Source organism: Calliopsis andreniformis, unplaced genomic scaffold, assembly GCF_051401765.1.
Source record: "Calliopsis andreniformis isolate RMS-2024a unplaced genomic scaffold, iyCalAndr_principal scaffold0007, whole genome shotgun sequence".
Classification (NCBI taxonomy): domain Eukaryota; kingdom Metazoa; phylum Arthropoda; class Insecta; order Hymenoptera; family Andrenidae; genus Calliopsis; species Calliopsis andreniformis.
This window is the reverse complement of record NW_027480425.1, coordinates 5,756,538-5,775,881: the sequence shown is the minus strand read 5'-3', so window position 1 is coordinate 5,775,881 and position 19,344 is coordinate 5,756,538.

The window sequence follows — 19,344 nt, the reverse complement described above, 5'->3', positions numbered from 1 at the left end:
GATCTGGTGGAGCAACGCCCTAGAGTGAAGCCTAGGTTGCTCGGAATGTAGAAATCACCATAACTTTCACACTGGTTGCAATTATTCGTTTTTTACAATGGAAAAGCTGTTGTATTTATATTGTATTTTGTGCCTATGGCGGTGTCTTCTAAGGCCCTAACTATTCGATCTAGTGGAGCAACGCCCTAGAGTGAAGTCTAGGTTGCCCGGAACGTCGAAATGACCATCACTTTCAAACTGGTTGCAATTAATCCTGTTATACCATGGAAAAGCTGTTGTATTTATATCGTATTGTATGCTTCTGGCGTTGACATCTAAGGACCTATCTGTTTGATCTGGTGGCGCAACGCCCTAGTGTGAAGCCTAGGTGGCTCGGAATGTAGAAATGACCATAACTTTCACACTGGCTGCAATTATTCGTTTTATACGATGGAAAAGCTGTTGTATTTATATTGTATTTTATGCTTCTGACGTTCACTTCTTAGGCCCTAACTATTCGATCTGGTGGAACAACGCCCTAGGGTGAAGCCGAGGTTGCCCGAAACGTAGAAATGACCATAACTTTTACACTGGTAGCAATTATTCGTTTTATACAATGGAAAAACTGTTGTATTTATATTGTATTTTATGCTTCTGGCGTTGACTGCTTAGGCCCTAACTATTCTATCTAGTGGAGCAATGCCTCAGAGTTAAGTCTAGGATGCCCGAAACTCCGAAATGATCATTACTTTCACGCTTGTTGCAATTATTCCTGTTATACGATGAAAAGACCGTTGTATTTTTATTGTATTTTATGCTTCAGGCGTAGGCTTCTAAGGCCGTAGCTATTCGATATGGTGGAGCACCGCCCTAGAGTGAAGACTAGGTTGCTCGGAACGTAGAAATGACCATAACTTTTACACTGGTAGCAATTATTCGTTTTATACAATGGAAAAACTGTTCTATTTATTTTGCATTTTCTGCTTCGGGCGTTGACTTCTAAGCCCCTAACTGTGTAATCTGGTAGAGCAACGCCCTAGGGTGAAGCCTAGTTTGCCCGGAAAGTAGAAATGACCATTACGTTCACACTGTTTGCAATTATTCCTTTTATACGATGGAAAGGCTGTTGTATTTATATTGTATTTTATGCTTCTGGCGTTGACTTCTAAGGCCCTAGCTATTCGATCTAGTGGAGTAACGCCCTAGAGTGATGCCTAGGTTGCCCGGAACGTAGAAATGACCTTCACTACCTAACTGGTTGCAATTAATCCTGTTATACGATGGACAAACTGTTGTATTTTTATTGCATTTTATGCCTCTGGCGTTCACTTCTAAGGCCCTGACAATTCAATCTGTTGGAGCAACGCCCTAGAGTGAAGCCTAGGTTGCTCGGAATGTACAAATGACCATAGCTTTCACACTGGTTGCAATTATTCGTTTTATCCGATGGAAAAACTGGTGTATTTATATTGTATTTTATGCTTCTGGCGTTCACTTCTTAGGCCCTAACTATTCGATCTGGTGGAACAACGCCCTAGGGTGAAGCCTAGGTTGCCCGGAACGTAGAAATGACCATAACTTTTACACTGGTAGCATTATTCGTTTTATACAATGGAAAAACTGTTCTATTTATTTTGTATTTTATGCTTCGGGCGTTGACTTCTTTGGCCCTAACAATTCGATCTGGTGGAGCAACGCCCTAGAGTGAAGCCTAGGCTGCCAGGAACGTAGAAATGACCATAACTTTTACACTGGTAGCAATTATTCGTTTTATACAATGGGAAAACTGTTCTATTTATTTTGTATTTTATGCTTCGGGCGTTTACTTCTAAGGACCTAACTGTTTGATCTGGTGGAGCAACGCCCTACAGTGAAGCCTAGGTTGCCCGGAACGTAGATATGACCATAACCTTCACACAGGCTGCAATTATTCGTTTTATACGGTGTAAAGGCTGTTGTATCTATTTTGTATTTTATTCTTCTGGCGGTGACTTCTAAGGACCTAACTATTCGATCTGGTGGAGCAACGCCCTAGAGTGAAGCCTAGGTTGCTCACAATGTAGAAATAACCATAACTTTCACACTGGATGCAATTATACGTTTTTTACGATGGAAATGCTGTTGTATTTATATTGTATTTTATGACTCTGGCGTTGACTTCTAAGGCCCTAGCTATTCGATCTGGTGGAACAACGTCCTAGGGTGAAGCCCAGGATGCCCGGAAAGTAGAAATGACCATAACTTTCACACTGGTAGCAATTATTCGTTTTATACGATGGAAAAACTGTTTTATTTATTTTGTATTTTATGCTTCTGACGTTGACTTCTAGGGCCCTAACTATTCGATCTGGTGGAGCAACGCCCTAGAGTGAAGCCTAGGTTGCTCGGAACGTAGAAGTGACCATTACCTTCACAGTTGATGCAATTATTCCTGTTATACGATAGAAAAACTGTTGTATTTTTATTGTATTTTATGCTTCTGTCGTTGACTCCTAAGGCACTAACTATTCGATCTTGTGGAGCAATGCCCTAGAGTGAAGCCTAGGCTGCCCGGAACGTAGAAATGACAATTACCTTCGCAGTTTTTGCAATTATTCGTTTTATACGATGGAAAAGCTGTTGTATTTATATCGTATTTTATGCTTCTGGCGTCGACTTCTTAGGCCCTAACTATTCAATCTGGTGGAACAACGCCTTGGGTGAAGCCTAGGTTGCCCGGAACGCAGAAATGACCATTACCTTCACACTGTTTGCAATTATTCCTGTTATACGATAGAAAAACTGCTGTATTTTTATTGTATTTTATGCTTCTGTCGTTGTTTTCTAAGGCCCCAACTATTCGATATGGTGGAGCAACGCCCTAGAATGAGGCATAGGATGCCCCGAACGTTGAAATGACCACTACTTCCACATAGGCTGCAATTATCCCTGCTATACGGTGGAAAAACTGTTGTATTTATATTGCTTTTTCTGCCTCTGGCGTCGACTTCTAAGGCCCTAACTATTTGATCTAGTGGAGCAACGCCCTAGAGTGAAGCCTAGGTTGCTCGGAATGTAGAAATAACCATTACCTTCACGCTTGTTGCAATTATTCCTGTTATACGATGAAAAAACTGTTCTATTTTTATTGCATTTTATGCTTCAGGCGTTGACTTCTAAGGCCGGAGCTATTCCATGTGGTGGACCTACGCCCTAGAGTGAAGCCTAGGTTGCCCGGAACGTAGAAATGACCATTACTTTCACACTGTTTGCAATTAGACATTATATACGAGGTAAAAGCTGTTGTATTTATATTGTATTTTATGCTTCTGGCGTTGACTTCTTAGGCCCTAGCTATTCGATCTGGTGGAGCACCGCCCTAGAGTGAAGCCTAGGTTGCCCGGAACTTAGAACATACCATTACCTTCACCCTGGTTGCAATTATTCCTGTTATACGATGGAAATACTGTTGCATCTTTATTGTATTTTATGCTTCTGGCGTTGACTTCTAAGGCCCTAACTATTCAATCTGTTGGAGCAATGCCCTAGGGTGAAGCCTAGGTTGCCCGGAACGTAGAAATGACCATAACTTTCACAGTGGCTGCAATTATTCGTTTTATACGATGGAAAAGCTGTTGTATTTATATCGTATTATATGCTTCTGGCGTTGACTTCTTAGGCCCTAACTATTCGATATGGTGGAAAAACGCCCTAGGGTGAAGCCTAGGTTGCCCGGAACGTAGAAATGACCATAACTTTTACACTGGTAGCAATTATTCGTTTTATACAATGGAAAAACCGTTCTATTTATTTTGTGTTTTATGCTTCGGGCGTTGACTTCTAAGGCCCTAACTATTCGATCTGGTGGAACAACGCCCTAGGGTGAAGCCTAGGTTGCCCGGAACGTAGAAATGACCATAACTTTCACACTGGTTGCTACTATTCATTTTATACGATGGAAAAACTGTTATATTTATATTGTATTTTATGCTTCTGGCGTTGACTTCTGAGGCCGTTGCTTTTCGATGTGGTGGGAGAACGCCATAGAGTGAAGCCTAGGTTGCCCGGAACGTAGAAATGACCATAACTTTCACACTGGTTGCTATTATTCGTTTTATACGATGGAAAAACTGTTTTATTTATTTTGTATTTTATGCTTCTGACGTTGACTTCTAGGGCACTAACTATTCGATCTTGTGGAGCAATGCCCTAGAGTGAAGCCTAGGCTGCCCGGAACGTAGAAATGACAATTACCTTCGCAGTTTTTGCAATTATTCGTTTTATACGATGGAAAAGCTGTTGTATTTATATCGTATTTTATGCTTCTGGCGTCGACTTCTTAGGCCCTAACTATTCAATCTGGTGGAACAACGCCTTGGGTGAAGCCTAGGTTGCCCGGAACGCAGAAATGACCATTACCTTCACACTGTTTGCAATTATTCCTGTTATACGATAGAAAAACTGCTGTATTTTTATTGTATTTTATGCTTCTGTCGTTGTTTTCTAAGGCCCCAACTATTCGATATGGTGGAGCAACGCCCTAGAATGAGGCATAGGATGCCCCGAACGTTGAAATGACCACTACTTCCACATAGGCTGCAATTATCCCTGCTATACGGTGGAAAAACTGTTGTATTTATATTGCTTTTTCTGCCTCTGGCGTCGACTTCTAAGGCCCTAACTATTTGATCTAGTGGAGCAACGCCCTAGAGTGAAGCCTAGGTTGCTCGGAATGTAGAAATAACCATTACCTTCACGCTTGTTGCAATTATTCCTGTTATACGATGAAAAAACTGTTCTATTTTTATTGCATTTTATGCTTCAGGCGTTGACTTCTAAGGCCGGAGCTATTCCATGTGGTGGACCTACGCCCTAGAGTGAAGCCTAGGTTGCCCGGAACGTAGAAATGACCATTACTTTCACACTGTTTGCAATTAGACATTATATACGAGGTAAAAGCTGTTGTATTTATATTGTATTTTATGCTTCTGGCGTTGACTTCTTAGGCCCTAGCTATTCGATCTGGTGGAGCACCGCCCTAGAGTGAAGCCTAGGTTGCCCGGAACTTAGAACATACCATTACCTTCACCCTGGTTGCAATTATTCCTGTTATACGATGGAAATACTGTTGCATCTTTATTGTATTTTATGCTTCTGGCGTTGACTTCTAAGGCCCTAACTATTCAATCTGTTGGAGCAATGCCCTAGGGTGAAGCCTAGGTTGCCCGGAACGTAGAAATGACCATAACTTTCACAGTGGTTGCAATTATTCGTTTTATACGATGGAAAAGCTGTTGTATTTATATCGTATTTTATGCTTCTGGCGTTGACTTCTTAGGCCCTAACTATTCGATATGGTGGAAAAACGCCCTAGGGTGAAGCCTAGGTTGCCCGGAACGTAGAAATGACCATAACTTTTACACTGGTAGCAATTATTCGTTTTATACAATGGAAAAACCGTTCTATTTATTTTGTGTTTTATGCTTCGGGCGTTGACTTCTAAGGCCCTAACTGTTTGATCTGGTGGAGCAACGCCCTAGAGTGAAGCCTAGGTTGCCCGGAACGTAGAAATGACCATAACTTTCACAGTGGTTGCAATTATTCGTTTTATACGATGGAAAAACTGTTTTATTTATTTTGTATTTTATGCTTCTGGCGTTGACTTCTAAGGCCCTAACTATTCGATCTGGTGGAGCGACGCCCTAGAGTGCAGCCTAGGTTGCCCGGAACGTAGAAATGACCATAACTTTCACACTGGTTGCTACTATTCATTTTATACGATGGAAAAACTGTTATATTTATATTGTATTTTATGCTTCTGGCGTTGACTTCTGAGGCCGTTGCTTTTCGATGTGGTGGGAGAACGCCATAGAGTGAAGCCTAGGTTGCCCGGAACGTAGAAATGACCATAACTTTCGCACTGGTTGCTATTATTCGTTTTATACGATGGAAAAACTGTTTTATTTATTTTGTATTTTATGCTTCTGGCGTTGACTTCTAAGGCCCTAACTATTCGATCTGGTGGAGCGACGCCCTAGAGTGAAGCCTAGGTTGCCCGGAAAGTAGAAATGACCATAACTTTCATACTGGTTGCAATTATTCGTTTTATATGATGGAAAAACTGTTGTATCTATATAGTGTTTTATGCTTCTGGCGTTGACTTCTTAGTCCCTGACTATTCCATCTGGTGTAACAACGCCCTAGGGTGAAGCCTAGGTTGCCTGGAACATAGAAATGACCATCACTTTCACACGGGTTGCAATTATTCCTGTTATAGGATAGAAAGACTGTTGTATTTTTATTGTGTTTTATGCTTCAGGCGTTGACTTCTAAGGCCCTAGCTATTCGATCTGGTCGAGCTACGCCCTAGAGTGAAGCCTAGGATGCCCGGAAAGTAGAAATGACCATAACTTTCACACTGGTTGCAATTATTCGTTTTATACGATGGAAAAGCTGTTGTATCTTTATTGTATTTTATTCATCTTGGGTTGACTTCTAAGGCCGTAGCTATTAGATGTGGTGGAGCAACGCCCTAGAGTGACGCCTAGGTTGCCCGGAACGTAGAAATGACCATAACTTTCACACTGGTTGCAATTATTCGTTTTATACGGTGGAAAAGCTGTTGCATCTTTATTGTATTTTATTCATCTGGGGTTGACTTCTAAGGCCGTAGCTATTAGATGTGGTGGAGCAACGCCCGAGAGTGGGGCCTAGGTTGCCCGGAACGTAGAAAAGACCACTACCTTTACACTGGTTGCAATTATTCGTTTTATACGATGGTAAAACTGTTCTGTTTATTTTTATTTTATGATTCGGGCGTTGACTTCTAAGGCCCTAGCTATTCAATCTGTTGGTGCAACGCCATAGGGTGAAGCCTAGGTTGCCCGGAAAGTAGAAATGACGTTAACTTTCATACTGGTTGCAATTATTCGTTTTATACGATGGAAAAACTGTTGTATTTATATTGTATTTTAGGCTTCGGGCATTGACCTCTAAGGCCCTAACGACTCAATCTGTTGGAGCAACGCCCTAGGGTGAAGCCTAGGTTGCCCGGAACGTAGAAATGACCATCACTTTCAAACTGGTTGCAATTATTCCTGTTATAGGATGTAAAAACTGTTGTATTTATATTGTATTTTATGCTTCTGGCGTTCACTTCTTAGGCCCTAACTGTTCGATCTGGCGGATCAACGCCGTAGAGTGAAACCTACGTTGCCCGGAACGCAGAAATGACCATAACTTTTACACTGGTAGCAATTATTCGTTTTATACAATGGAAAAACTGTTATATTTATATTGTATCTTATGCTTCTGGCGTTGACTTCTTAGGCCCTAACAATTCGATCTGGTGGAGCAACGCCCTAGAGTGAAGCCTAGGTTGCCTGGAACGTACAAATGACCATTACTTTCACACGGGTTGCAATTATTCCTGTTATAGTATGGAAAGACTGTTGTATTTTTATTGTATTTTATGCTTCAGGCGTTGACTTCTGAGGCCGTAGCTATTCGATGTGGAGGAAGAACGCCATACAGTGAAGCCTAGGTTGCCCGGAACGTAGAAATGACCATCACTTTCACACGGGTTGCAATTATTCCTGTTATAGGATGGAAAGACTGTTGTATTTTTATTGTATTTTATGCTTCAGGCGTTGACATCTGAGGCCGTAACTATTCGATGTGGTGGAAGAACGCCATAGAGTGAAGCCTAGGTTGCCCGGAACGTAGAAATGACCATAACTTTCATACTGGTTGCAATTATTCGTTTTATATGATGGAAAAGCTGTTGTATTTATATTGTATGTTATGCTGCTGGCGTTCACTTCTTAGGCCCCAGCTATTCGATCTGGTTAAACAACGCCCTTGGGTGAAGCCTAGGTAGCCCGGAACGTAGAAATGACCACAACTTTCACACTGATTGCTATTACTCGTTTTATACGATGGAAAAACTGTTATATTTATATTGTATATTATGCTTCTGGCGTTGCCTTCTAAGGCACTAACTATTCGAACTGGCGGAGCAACGCCCTAGAGTGAAGCCGAGGTTGCCCGGAACGTAGAAATGACCATCACTTTCAAACTGGTTGCGATTATTCCTGTTATATGATGGAAACACTGTTGTATTTTTATTGCATTTTATGCTTCGGGCATTGACTTCTAAGGCCCTAACTATTCAATCTGCTGGAGCAACGTCCTAGGGTGTAGCCTAAATTGCCCGGAAAGTAGAAATGACCATAACTTTCATACCGGTTGCAATTACACGTTTTATATGATGGAAAAACTGTTGCATTTATATTGTATTTTATGCTTCTGGCGTTCACTTCTTAGGCCCTAGCTATTCGATCTGATGGTACAATGCCCTAGGGTGAAGCCTACGTTGCCCGGAACGTAGAAATGACCATAACTTTCACACTGGTTGCTATTATTCGTTCTATACGATGGAAAAACTGTTATATTTATACTGTATCTTATGCTTCTGGCGTTGACTTCTTAGGCCCTAACAATTCGATCTGGTGGAGCAACGCCCTAGAGTGAAGCCGATGTTGCCCGGAACGTAGAAATGACCATCACTTTCACACGGGTTGCAATTATTCCTGTTATAGGATGGAAAGACTGTTGTATTTTTATTGCATTTTATGCTTCAGGCGTTGATTTCTGAGGCCGTAGATATTCGATGTGGAGGAAAAACGCCATAGAGTGAAGCCTATGTTGCCCGGAACGTAGGAATGACCATCACTTTCACACGGGTTGCAATTATTCCTGTTATAGGATGGAAAGACTGTTGTATTTTTATTGTATTTTATGCTTCAGGCGTTGACTTCTGAGGCCGTAGCTATTCGATGTGGTGGAAGAGCGCCATAGAGTGAAGCCTAGGTTGCCCGGAACGTAGAAATGACCAGAACTTTCATACTGGTTGCAATTATTCGTTTTATATGATGGAAAAGCTGTTGTATTTATATTGTATTTTATGCTGCTGGCGTTCACTTCTTAGGCCCAAACTATTCGATCTGGTGGAGCAACGACCTAGAGTGAGGCCTAGGTTGCCCGGAACGTAGAATCGGCCATCACTTTCAATCTGGTTGCAATTATTCCTCTTATATGGTGGAAACACTGTTGTACTTTTATTGCATTTTATGCTTCGGGCGTTGACTTCTGAGGCCGTAGCTATTCGATGTGGTGGATGAACGCCATAGAGTGAAGCCTAGGTTGCTCGGAACGAAGAAATGACCATAACTATCATGCTGGTTGCAATCATTCGTTTTATATGATGGAAGAACTGATGTATTTATATTGTATTTTATGCTGCTGGCGTTCACTTCTTAGGCCCTAACTATTCAGTCTGGTGGAACAACGTCCTGGGGTGAAGCCTAGGTTGCCCGGAGCGTAGAAATGACCATAACTTTCACACGGGTTGCAATTATTGCTGTTATAGGATGGAAAGACTGTTGTATTTTTATCGCATTTTATGCTTCAGGCGTTGACTTCTGAGGCCGTAGCTATTCGATGTGGAGGAAAAACGCCATAGAGTGAAGCCTATGTTGCCCGGAACGTAGAAATGACCATCACTTTCACACGGGTTGCAATTATTCCTGTTATAGGATGGAAAGACTGTTGTATTTTTATTGTATTTTATGCTTCAGGCGTTGACTTCTGAGGCCGTAGCTATTCGATGTGGTGGAAGAGCGCCATAGCGTGAAGCCTAGGTTGCCCGGAACGTAGAAATGACCAGAACTTTCATACTGGTTGCAATTATTCGTTTTATATGATGGAAAAGCTGTTGTATTTATATTGTATTTTATGCTGCTGGCGTTCACTTCTTAGGCCCAAACTATTCGATCTGGTGGAGCAACGACCTAGAGTGAGGCCTAGGTTGCCCGGAACGTAGAATCGGCCATCACTTTCAAACTGGTTGCAATTATTCCTCTTATATGGTGGAAACACTGTTGTACTTTTATTGCATTTTATGCTTCGGGCGTTGACTTCTGAGGCCGTAGCTATTCGATGTGGTGGATGAACGCCATAGAGTGAAGCCTAGGTTGCTCGGAACGAAGAAATGACCATAACTATCATGCTGGTTGCAATCATTCGTTTTATATGATGGAAGAACTGATGTATTTATATTGTATTTTATGCTGCTGGCGTTCACTTCTTAGGCCCTAACTATTCAGTCTGGTGGAACAACGTCCTGGGGTGAAGCCTAGGTTGCCCGGAGCGTAGAAATGACCATAACTTTCACACGGGTTGCAATTATTGCTGTTATAGGATGGAAAGACTGTTGTATTTTTATCGCATTTTATGCTTCAGGCGTTGACTTCTGAGGCCGTAGCTATTCGATGTGGAGGAAAAACGCCATAGAGTGAAGCCTATGTTGCCCGGAACGTAGAAATGACCATCACTTTCACACGGGTTGCAATTATTCCTGTTATAGGATGGAAAGACTGTTGTATTTTTATTGTATTTTATGCTTCAGGCGTTGACTTCTGAGGCCGTAGCTATTCGATGTGGTGGAAGAGCGCCATAGCGTGAAGCCTAGGTTGCCCGGAACGTAGAAATGACCAGAACTTTCATACTGGTTGCAATTATTCGTTTTATATGATGGAAAAGCTGTTGTATTTATATTGTATTTTATGCTGCTGGCGTTTACTTCTTAGGCCCAAACTATTCGATCTGGTGGAGCAACGACCTAGAGTGAGGCCTAGGTTGCCCGGAACGTAGAATCGGCTATCACTTTCAAACTGGTTGCAATTATTCCTGTTATATGGTGGAAACACTGTTGTACTTTTATTGCATTTTATGCTTCGGGCGTTGACTTCTGAGGCCGTAGCTATTCGATGTGGTGGATGAACGCCATAGAGTGAAGCCTAGGTTGCTCGGAACGAAGAAATGACCATAACTATCATACTGGTTGCAATCATTCGTTTTATATGATGGAAGCACTGATGTATTTATATTGTATTTTATGCTGCTGGCGTTCTCTTCTTAGGCCCTAACTATTCAATCTGGTGGAACAACGCCTTGGGTGAAGCCTAGGTTGCCCGGAACGCAGAAATGACCATTACCTTCACACTGTTTGCAATTATTCCTGTTATACGATAGAAAAACTGCTGTATTTTTATTGTATTTTATGCTTCTGTCGTTGTTTTCTAAGGCCCCAACTATTCGATATGGTGGAGCAACGCCCTAGAATGAGGCATAGGATGCCCCGAACGTTGAAATGACCACTACTTCCACATAGGCTGCAATTATCCCTGCTATACGGTGGAAAAACTGTTGTATTTATATTGCTTTTTCTGCCTCTGGCGTCGACTTCTAAGGCCCTAACTATTTGATCTAGTGGAGCAACGCCCTAGAGTGAAGCCTAGGTTGCTCGGAATGTAGAAATAACCATTACCTTCACGCTTGTTGCAATTATTCCTGTTATACGATGAAAAAACTGTTCTATTTTTATTGCATTTTATGCTTCAGGCGTTGACTTCTAAGGCCGGAGCTATTCCATGTGGTGGACCTACGCCCTAGAGTGAAGCCTAGGTTGCCCGGAACGTAGAAATGACCATTACTTTCACACTGTTTGCAATTAGACATTATATACGAGGTAAAAGCTGTTGTATTTATATTGTATTTTATGCTTCTGGCGTTGACTTCTTAGGCCCTAGCTATTCGATCTGGTGGAGCACCGCCCTAGAGTGAAGCCTAGGTTGCCCGGAACTTAGAACATACCATTACCTTCACCCTGGTTGCAATTATTCCTGTTATACGATGGAAATACTGTTGCATCTTTATTGTATTTTATGCTTCTGGCGTTGACTTCTAAGGCCCTAACTATTCAATCTGTTGGAGCAATGCCCTAGGGTGAAGCCTAGGTTGCCCGGAACGTAGAAATGACCATAACTTTCACAGTGGTTGCAATTATTCGTTTTATACGATGGAAAAGCTGTTGTATTTATATCGTATTTTATGCTTCTGGCGTTGACTTCTTAGGCCCTAACTATTCGATATGGTGGAAAAACGCCCTAGGGTGAAGCCTAGGTTGCCCGGAACGTAGAAATGACCATAACTTTTACACTGGTAGCAATTATTCGTTTTATACAATGGAAAAACCGTTCTATTTATTTTGTGTTTTATGCTTCGGGCGTTGACTTCTAAGGCCCTAACTGTTTGATCTGGTGGAGCAACGCCCTAGAGTGAAGCCTAGGTTGCCCGGAACGTAGAAATGACCATAACTTTCACACTGGTTGCTACTATTCATTTTATACGATGGAAAAACTGTTATATTTATATTGTATTTTATGCTTCTGGCGTTGACTTCTGAGGCCGTTGCTTTTCGATGTGGTGGGAGAACGCCATAGAGTGAAGCCTAGGTTGCCCGGAACGTAGAAATGACCATAACTTTCACACTGGTTGCTATTATTCGTTTTATACGATGGAAAAACTGTTTTATTTATTTTGTATTTTATGCTTCTGGCGTTGACATCTAAGGACCTATCTGTTTGATCTGGTGGCGCAACGCCCTAGTGTGAAGCCTAGGTGGCTCGGAATGTAGAAATGACCATAACTTTCACACTGGCTGCAATTATTCGTTTTATACGATGGAAAAGCTGTTGTATTTATATTGTATTTTATGCTTCTGACGTTCACTTCTTAGGCCCTAACTATTCGATCTGGTGGAACAACGCCCTAGGGTGAAGCCGAGGTTGCCCGGAACGTAGAAATGACCATAACTTTTACACTGGTAGCAATTATTCGTTTTATACAATGGAAAAACTGTTGTATTTATATTGTATTTTATGCTTCTGGCGTTGACTGCTTATGCCCTAACTATTCTATCTAGTGGAGCAATGCCTCAGAGTTAAGTCTAGGATGCCCGAAACGCCGAAATGATCATTACTTTCACGCTTGTTACAATTATTCCTGTTATACGATGAAAAGACCGTTGTATTTTTATTGTATTTTATGCTTCAGGCGTAGGCTTCTAAGGCCGTAGCTATTCGATATGGTGGAGCACCGCCCTAGAGTGAAGACTAGGTTGCTCGGAACGTAGAAATGACCATAACTTTTACACTGGTAGCAATTATTCGTTTTATACAATGGAAAAACTGTTCTATTTATTTTGCATTTTCTGCTTCGGGCGTTGACTTCTAAGCCCCTAACTGTTTAATCTGGTAGAGCAACGCCATAGGGTGAAGCCTAGTTTGCCCGGAAAGTAGAAATGACCATTACGTTCACACTGTTTGCAATTATTCCTTTTATACGATGGAAAGGCTGTTGTATTTATATTGTATTTTATGCTTCTGGCGTTGACTTCTAAGGCCCTAGCTATTCGATCTAGTGGAGCAACGCCCTAGAGTGATGCCTAGGTTGCCCGGAACGTAGAAATGACCTTCACTACCTAACTGGTTGCAATTAATCCTGTTATACGATGGACAAACTGTTGTATTTTTATTGCATTTTATGCCTCTGGCGTTCACTTCTAAGGCCCTGACAATTCAATCTGTTGGAGCAACGCCCTAGAGTGAAGCCTAGGTTGCTCGGAATGTACAAATGACCATAGCTTTCACACTGGTTGCAATTATTCGTTTTATCCGATGGAAAAACTGGTGTATTTATATTGTATTTTATGCTTCTGGCGTTCACTTCTTAGGCCCTAACTATTCGATCTGGTGGAACAACGCCCTAGGGTGAAGCCTAGGTTGCCCGGAACGTAGAAATGACCATAACTTTTACACTGGTAGCATTATTCGTTTTATACAATGGAAAAACTGTTCTATTTATTTTGTATTTTATGCTTCGGGCGTTGACTTCTTTGGCCCTAACAATTCGATCTGGTGGAGCAACGCCCTAGAGTGAAGCCTAGGCTGCCAGGAACGTAGAAATGTCCATAACTTTTACACTGGTAGCAATTATTCGTTTTATACAATGGGAAAACTGTTCTATTTATTTTGTATTTTATGCTTCGGGCGTTTACTTCTAAGGACCTAACTGTTTGATCTGGTGGAGCAACGCCCTACAGTGAAGCCTAGGTTGCCCGGAACGTAGATATGACCATAACCTTCACACAGGCTGCAATTATTCGTTTTATACGGTGTAAAGGCTGTTGTATCTATTTTGTATTTTATTCTTCTGGCGGTGACTTCTAAGGACCTAACTATTCGATCTGGTGGAGCAACGCCCTAGAGTGAAGCCTAGTTTGCTCACAATCTAGAAATAACCATAACTTTCACACTGGATGCAATTATACGTTTTTTACGATGGAAATGCTGTTGTATTTATATTGTATTTTATGACTCTGGCGTTGACTTCTAAGGCCCTAGCTATTCGATCTGGTGGAACAACGTCCTAGGGTGAAGCCTAGGATGCCCGGAAAGTAGAAATGACCATAACTTTCACACTGGTAGCAATTATTCGTTTTATACGATGGAAAAACTGTTTTATTTATTTTGTATTTTATGCTTCTGACGTTGACTTCTAGGGCCCTAACTATTCGATCTGGTGGAGCAACGCCCTAGAGTGAAGCCTAGGTTGCTCGGAACGTAGAAGTGACCAGTACCTTCACAGTTGATGCAATTATTCCTGTTATACGATAGAAAAACTGTTGTATTTTTATTGTATTTTATGCTTCTGTCGGTGACTCCTAAGGCACTAACTATTCGATCTTGTGGAGCAATGCCCTAGAGTGAAGCCTAGACTGCCCGGAACGTAGAAATGACAATTACCTTCGCAGTTTTTGCAATTATTCGTTTTATACGATGGAAAAGCTGTTGTATTTATATCGTATTTTATGCTTCTGGCGTCGACTTCTTAGGCCCTAACTATTCAATCTGGTGGAACAACGCCTTGGGTGAAGCCTAGGTTGCCCGGAACGCAGAAATGACCATTACCTTCACACTGTTTGCAATTATTCCTGTTATACGATAGAAAAACTGCTGTATTTTTATTGTATTTTATGCTTCTGTCGTTGTTTTCTAAGGCCCCAACTATTCGATATGGTGGAGCCACGCCCTAGAATGAGGCATAGGATGCCCCGAACGTTGAAATGACCACTACTTCCACATAGGCTGCAATTATCCCTGCTATACGGTGGAAAAACTGTTGTATTTATATTGCTTTTTCTGCCTCTGGCGTCGACTTCTAAGGCCCTAACTATTTGATCTAGTGGAGCAACGCCCTAGAGTGAAGCCTAGGTTGCTCGGAATGTAGAAATAACCATTACCTTCACGCTTGTTGCAATTATTCCTGTTATACGATGAAAAAACTGTTCTATTTTTATTGCATTTTATGCTTCAGGCGTTGACTTCTAAGGCCGGAGCTATTCCATGTGGTGGACCTACGCCCTAGAGTGAAGCCTAGGTTGCCCGGAACGTAGAAATGACCATTACTTTCACACTGTTTGCAATTAGACATTATATACGAGGTAAAAGCTGTTGTATTTATATTGTATTTTATGCTTCTGGCGTTGACTTCTTAGGCCCTAGCTATTCGATCTGGTGGAGCACCGCCCTAGAGTGAAGCCTAGGTTGCCCGGAACTTAGAACATACCATTACCTTCACCCTGGTTGCAATTATTCCTGTTATACGATGGAAATACTGTTGCATCTTTATTGTATTTTATGCTTCTGGCGTTGACTTCTAAGGCCCTAACTATTCAATCTGTTGGAGCAATGCCCTAGGGTGAAGCCTAGGTTGCCCGGAACGTAGAAATGACCATAACTTTCACAGTGGTTGCAATTATTCGTTTTATACGATGGAAAAACTGTTTTATTTATTTTGTATTTTATGCTTCTGGCGTTGACTTCTAAGGCCCTAACTATTCGATCTGGTGGAGCGACGCCCTAGAGTGCAGCCTAGGTTGCCCGGAACGTAGAAATGACCATAACTTTCACACTGGTTGCTACTATTCATTTTATACGATGGAAAAACTGTTATATTTATATTGTATTTTATGCTTCTGGCGTTGACTTCTGAGGCCGTTGCTTTTCGATGTGGTGGGAGAACGCCATAGAGTGAAGCCTAGGTTGCCCGGAACGTAGAAATGACCATAACTTTCGCACTGGTTGCTATTATTCGTTTTATACGATGGAAAAACTGTTTTATTTATTTTGTATTTTATGCTTCTGGCGTTGACTTCTAAGGCCCTAACTATTCGATCTGGTGGAGCGACGCCCTAGAGTGAAGCCTAGGTTGCCCGGAAAGTAGAAATGACCATAACTTTCATACTGGTTGCAATTATTCGTTTTATATGATGGAAAAACTGTTGTATCTATATAGTGTTTTATGCTTCTGGCGTTGACTTCTTAGTCCCTGACTATTCCATCTGGTGTAACAACGCCCTAGGGTGAAGCCTAGGTTGCCTGGAACATAGAAATGACCATCACTTTCACACGGGTTGCAATTATTCCTGTTATAGGATAGAAAGACTGTTGTATTTTTATTGTGTTTTATGCTTCAGGCGTTGACTTCTAAGGCCCTAGCTATTCGATCTGGTCGAGCTACGCCCTAGAGTGAAGCCTAGGATGCCCGGAAAGTAGAAATGACCATAACTTTCACACTGGTTGCAATTATTCGTTTTATACGATGGAAAAGCTGTTGTATCTTTATTGTATTTTATTCATCTGGGGTTGACTTCTAAGGCCGTAGCTATTAGATGTGGTGGAGCAACGCCCTAGAGTGACGCCTAGGTTGCCCGGAACGTAGAAATGACCATAACTTTCACACTGGTTGCAATTATTCGTTTTATACGGTGGAAAAGCTGTTGCATCTTTATTGTATTTTATTCATCTGGGGTTGACTTCTAAGGCCGTAGCTATTAGATGTGGTGGAGCAACGCCCGAGAGTGGGGCCTAGGTTGCCCGGAACGTAGAAAAGACCACTACCTTTACACTGGTTGCAATTATTCGTTTTATACGATGGAAAAACTGTTCTATTTATTTTGTATTTTATGCTTCGGGCGTTGACTTCTAAGGCCCTAACTATTCAATCTGTTGGTGCAACGCCCTAGAGTGACGCCTAGGTTGCCCGGAACGTAGAAATGACCATAACTTTCACACTGGTAGCAATTATTCGTTTTATACGATGGAAAAACTGTTTTATTTATATTGTATTTTAGGCTTCGGGCATTGACCTCTAAGGCCCTAACGACTCAATCTGTTGGAGCAACGCCCTAGGGTGAAGCCTAGGTTACCCGGAACGTAGAAATGACCATCACTTTCAAACTGGTTGCAATTATTCCTGTTATAGGATGTAAAAACTGTTGTATTTATATTGTATTTTATGCTTCTGGCGTTCACTTCTTAGGCCCTAACTGTTCGATCTGGTGGAACAACGTCCTAGGGTGAAGCCTAGGTTGCCCGGAACGTCGAAATGACCATAACTTTCACACTGGTTGCAATTATTCCTGTTTTACGATGGACAAGCAGTTGTATTTATATCGTATTTTATGCTTCTGGCGTTGACTTCTAAGGACCTAACTATTCGGTCTGGTGGAGCAACGCTCTAGAGTGAAGTCTAGGTTGCTCGGAATGTAGGAATGACCATAAATTTCACACTGGTTGCAATTATTCATTTTATACGATGGAATAACTGTGGTACTTATATTGTATTTTATCCTTCTGGCGTTGAATTCTTTGGCCCTAACTATTCCCTCTGGCGGATCAACGCCGTAGAGTGAAACCTACGTTGCCCGGAACGCAGAAATGACCATAACTTTTACACTGGTAGCAATTATTCGTTTTATACAATGGAAAAACTGTTATATTTATATTGTATCTTATGCTTCTGGCGTTGACTTCTTAGGCCCTAACAATTCGATCTGGTGGAGCAACGCCCTAGAGTGAAGCCTAGGTTGCCTGGAACGTACAAATGACCATTACTTTCACACGGGTTGCAATTATTCCTGTTATAGTATGGAAAGACTGTTGTATTTTTATTGTATTTTATGCTTCAGGCGTTGACTTCTGAGGCCGTAGCTATTCGATGTGGAGGAAGAACGCCATACAGTGAAGCCTAGGTTGCCCGGAACGTAGAAATGACCATCACTTTCACACGGGTTGCAATTATTCCTGTTATAGGATGGAAAGACTGTTGTATTTTTATTGTATTTTATGCTTCAGGCGTTGACATCTGAGGCCGTAACTATTCGATGTGGTGGAAGAACGCCATAGAGTGAAGCCTAGGTTGCCCGGAACGTAGAAATGACCATAACTTTCATACTGGTTGCAATTATTCGTTTTATATGATGGAAAAGCTGTTGTATTTATATTGTATGTTATGCTGCTGGCGTTCACTTCTTAGGCCCCAGATATTCGATCTGGTTAAACAACGCCCTTGGGTGAAGCCTAGGTAGCCCGGAACGTAGAAATGACCACAACTTTCACACTGATTGCTATTACTCGTTTTATACGATGGAAAAACTGTTATATTTATATTGTATATTATGCTTCTGGCGTTGCCTTCTAAGGCACTAACTATTCGAACTGGCGGAGCAACGCCCTAGAGTGAAGCCGAGGTTGCCCGGAACGTAGAAATGACCATCACTTTCAAACTGGTTGCGATTATTCCTGTTATATGATGGAAACACTGTTGTATTTTTATTGCATTTTATGCTTCGGGCATTGACTTCTAAGGCCCTAACTATTCAATCTGCTGGAGCAACGTCCTAGGGTGTAGCCTAAATTGCCCGGAAAGTAGAAATGACCATAACTTTCATACCGGTTGCAATTACACGTTTTATATGATGGAAAAACTGTTGCATTTATATTGTATTTTATGCTTCTGGCGTTCACTTCTTAGGCCCTAGCTATTCGATCTGATGGTACAATGCCCTAGGGTGAAGCCTACGTTGCCCGGAACGTAGAAATGACCATAACTTTCACACTGGTTGCTATTATTCGTTCTATACGATGGAAAAACTGTTATATTTATACTGTATCTTATGCTTCTGGCGTTGACTTCTTAGGCCCTAACAATTCGATCTGGTGGAGCAACGCCCTAGAGTGAAGCCGATGTTGCCCGGAACGTAGAAATGACCATCACTTTCACACGGGTTGCAATTATTCCTGTTATAGGATGGAAAGACTGTTGTATTTTTATTGCATTTTATGCTTCAGGCGTTGATTTCTGAGGCCGTAGATATTCGATGTGGAGGAAAAACGCCATAGAGTGAAGCCTATGTTGCCCGGAACGTAGGAATGACAATCACTTTCACACGGGTTGCAATTATTCCTGTTATAGGATGGAAAGACTGTTGTATTTTTATTGTATTTTATGCTTCAGGCGTTGACTTCTGAGGCCGTAGCTATTCGATGTGGTGGAAGAGCGCCATAGAGTGAAGCCTAGGTTGCCCGGAACGTAGAAATGACCAGAACTTTCATACTGGTTGCAATTATTCGTTTTATA